The sequence below is a fragment of the Pipistrellus kuhlii genome, unplaced genomic scaffold (assembly GCF_014108245.1).
Source record: "Pipistrellus kuhlii isolate mPipKuh1 unplaced genomic scaffold, mPipKuh1.p scaffold_m20_p_2, whole genome shotgun sequence".
NCBI classification, from domain to species: domain Eukaryota; kingdom Metazoa; phylum Chordata; class Mammalia; order Chiroptera; family Vespertilionidae; genus Pipistrellus; species Pipistrellus kuhlii.
The window spans coordinates 125,280,221-125,284,576 of NW_023425515.1; positions in this window are offsets into that span (position 1 = coordinate 125,280,221).

A 4,356-nucleotide genomic window follows, 5' to 3' on the forward strand; every position below is an offset into this window, starting at 1 on the left:
CTGGGACCTCATGTGATAGAAAAGGTCATGGTGAGACTGAGGCCCTTTCCAGCCTCTCTGGCAGTTGTTGATAAAGCTTTTAATGCCATTTCTGGCACCCTGGTCTTAAAACTCCATTCTGACACTTTGGTCTCATTGAACCATGTGACACACTTAGCACTTGTGTTCTGCATTGTCAACTCCAGATGATCACAGGATCATGGGAGAGTGAAGACAAAAAGTCCCCTCCTCTACCCATATTTGAAATAAAGTCACATGGACAATTGCATTTCTTCAGTACATCCTTGGTTGCTTTCTTCTCTGCCTTTAATTGCTGTTTTTAGGATCATGTTCTCCTCTCTGTTTTGAAATAAGGTAGCAAGTAAATGTCTTAGGCAGAATTAACCAAGTGAGAATATTTGATCCAGAGAAATGTTAGCAGAATCGAAACTACAATGAATGCAGTTCATCGGGAAGGCCTTCAATTAAAATGTATTCTTTACAAATACAGGTTGACACATCAATTTCTGAAGAAGAAAATTGTCATGCTTACCAAGGACTACGAGCCAGACATTTGTATAATCCTTTTAAACACATATTTAGACTGCAATCATAGAAAATGGGAGAAAAATTAGGAGGTGAATAATACATCCTAAACTTTCTTTCTTTCTTTCTTTCTTTTTTTGTCACCTAAATGGTCAAAAGTTTTTCTACATCCAACTAGAATCCCTTTTATTTAAACTATCCTTAGAAAGTGTGTGTTTGTGTGTGTATTGCTATTTTCTTTGGTTTGTTTGTATCTGGTACTCTTGGAGATTTTTGAAATAATCAAGAAACACTTATGTCATAGACAGTGTTTACTGTCTTTCAACAATAGTTTACTTTTTTTGTTGTTTAATGGAACATGTGGTGTTGGAGCATGTATTTGAGAAACAGGACAGACAGCATGGAGGTTGAGAATGAGGCATTGAGGTTCTTCTGCTTAGATTCAAGGCCTGGCTCTACTTCATTATAAGGTTGTAATTTGGGGCAACTTACTCAGCCTCTATAGGCCTTGGTTTCACTCTTATAATATGGGATTGATGATAAAAGAACTTAGCACAGGTATTTTTTGTAGCTATTTAAGAGCTTAGAACAATATCAGATACATAAGTAATAAATAAACATTGGCCATTATTACTAAATAAATTACTAATACATGTTAGGCATTACCTCTAGATTTTGTTATTTGAAAATGTGGTTTTCTTCTTATTTTTGGTGGGTTATTGCAGGAAGAGGAAGAAATTAGACAGGAGGGCAATGTAATTATTATTTTTTAATACACTGGGACATCTTCAACTGGAAGATAGAACTTGATTGTTATGTTTTTATGTGTATGCAGAACCCATGTGTATGCATACCTCAGATAATGGTGAGCTTCAGAACTCTGTGCTGCTGTGGATGTGACTTCTAGCTTTGTGTTCTCTACCAGAAGTATTATCAGAAAGGGATCTGGCTCTGAATGGGTCTGCCTCTGGCCGTCTGGTAGTGTGTGGGTTCTTGACTTTGTGAAGGAAAGATTTCACAACATGAGTCCAGGTGATTTTGAGAGTATGTGTATTACAGCTAGGGACAGTGAAACAAGGGAGGGCCTATGATAGAAGAATCAACAGGAAAACTTAGTTGGTGCTGCTTTGGTTCTCTAAAAAGTCAAAGGAAAGGGGGCCTTGGAGGTGGTTTGGAGGGTTAGTTGGGGAGGAGCTGCCACTACCCTTTGCTCCACTGGTTGCAAGTGTCATGGGCCCTTAGAGATTAGGAAACTCATGCCTGTGGGAGAAGAGGAGGGGGGAGGGAAAAAGCCTAGGCTGGGTTCTTTGTTACTAGGGTTTTTAAAGGCTGGGAGTTTAGGGGAGGTCTTAGGGGATATCTCAATAGAACAGTTATCAGCTTTTCCAGGTGTGCTCTTTCAGGGTCCTGGTCTCCACTAATTAATCAGGGCCAGGGCAGGGGGTCATTAGTCATTACAGCAGGTCCTGGCTTCCCCCACCTGGTTTTGTTGCTTTTCTGGTCCAGGAGCCGAAACACAACTGAGGCCTACATATTATCTCTAGGGAGGTAACTGCTGTATCTGGCTGTAAATTGCTCAGCCAGTTTGTTCAGCTACCTGTCTCAGTTTCCCCATTTCACTTGTTAAGGAATTTTCCTAACTTGTTACTGTCCTTCCTCAGAAGGTTGAAAATAACCTGAGAAAACATTTAATTTACCTTCCCAGTTTGAGAAACCTTCTGTGGCTTTTTGACACTAAAGGTTACAATGTTTATGGTCCCCAAAAACCATAAACATGTATGCCAGTGGCCGTTATTGTGGTTGTCAGTGATGAGGGGGAAGGGGCCCTAAAAATTCCAGACCCTGTTGGTGACATTGATTATTTTTTTTAAATTTTTTGGTTATGATATTAAATGATTAAAAATCAGGTTATTAGTTAACCATAATATATTTACATAGCTAAATTCCACAGAACTGTATTTAATGTCCTTACTGACCATAAAATTGATAGTTTGATATTTTAGGATGACTTTTGCTTGTTAGATGTTTGTCTTTGAAATAGTTTGAGAAATATGTTCTCTATATACGTCCAATCTCATCTCTGAAGTTTTTCCAAGTTTTTAGGTTTAAAATTTTTCCTGATAGTTTGCCACTAAGTCAGAAACTGTGATGTGTGTTTGAGAAATTCCAAAACCTTTTTAGTCCATAGCGCTTAAATTCTTTCTCTAAATGTTTTCTCTACATCTGTATTATTATTTCAGTGTCTTCCCAAAGTGATGACATTTAACCCTGTATCTTTAGTCTACATTTGTTCTTTCCTCTCCAGAAAGCATTTTATCCATGTTATATAATCCCCACCTCAAATTCAGTGTCTTCAAAACAGAATCACTTCTCAAACTATGTCCATCTTCTTTATTGCCAATTAGTGCCTTATTAATGACATCCTTAATCTCCTGGTTACTGATCACAACAAATTTTAACTTTCCCTAGCCTTTATCCTTTTTAGCCACATAGTCACTCAAATCTTTTAATTCTTCATTGGTGCTCTTTTCCCCCCAACCATTCGCCTTTCATCTTATTTCTTCTTACTTGGTCAGGAACTCATGCTTCATGCCTAGATTATTAAAACAGCCTTCTAACTAGCCTCTGAGTCAAAGATATTCAGTCTTCCTTTCCCTGTGTAGCTTTCTGAGTAAAGCCCACAGTTTATGTTTTATTCCTGATTAGCAATGAGAGTGGTTCGAAGTAAAGCCCAGACTCTTCAATCAGCTCATCTACATTTGGCCCTATCACCATTTGTCCTTAACATCTGTTTTGCAGCAAGAAATTTTTTTATGCTTAGTGTCATAACTTCCATCACATCGGTCTCTTAACTTATTTTGTTCTAATCATTTGGGATTTCCTCTTCCCACATTTCCACTCATGTATCTTTCATCCATTTCTCATGAACTTCATTTCAGTTCATGTTTTCCCACTTTCCTTCAGATATACTTTTGCATTTAAAAGCTTATAACCCTTCTCTTCTCATTATCTCATTTCTTGGCTTGTAAGAATACCTAACTGTTACTGTCCATTTTTTAAAATTTCCATTTAATATTTTTTCATTTTTATATTTCCATGTTTTATGTTTTCCACTTAATCAGTTCTTAACTCCCTAAGGGCAGGTATTGCTTATGTGAATATTTTCTCTCAGAATGACTTATATCATAGGTACTAAATAAAAACATGTGGAGTGAATCCATGGTTAACATTTGGGGGAGTCAAGATATGCATGGCTTTGCTTGGGATCAGACGAGATGTTGTGAGGCAGCATTATATGAGTACTATGCAAATGTAAAGTGGAATAATTAATTTTGGATATGTTTTTAGCTTTGGTTGATAATGTCCCCTGTTCTGGAATATCAACACTGCCTGAACTTCTCATGACCTTGAAGTTTAGACAGAGAGACACTGTGATAGATGTGTTTTCATAATAGGTCTTACACATAAGATCTAATTTGTTCATGTTTGTTTATTTATTGAATACATATATTTTATTAGGTCTTTTATGTGTTCAGTTTGGATATTTGTGAGTCTAAAAGCTTCTTAAGAGAGGCGTGCTAGTTTATTGTCACCTCTTCTTGCTGTGGGGTCTTCATTATGGGGCTAAAGAATCTTATTTATCTCTAAACTCACTGGTTGAGGACTGAGATTATATCATACTCTTTTTCATCTTCATAGTAAACCTCGCTGCCTTCCCACATGTCATCCTTCTCAGACTGTCTAATCTGGAATTTCAGATGCTCCCCCTCTAAGCCATTTCCACATTTCAGCTAGTAGGAGCCATGACAAATTACAAGCTGGAAGGGGAGC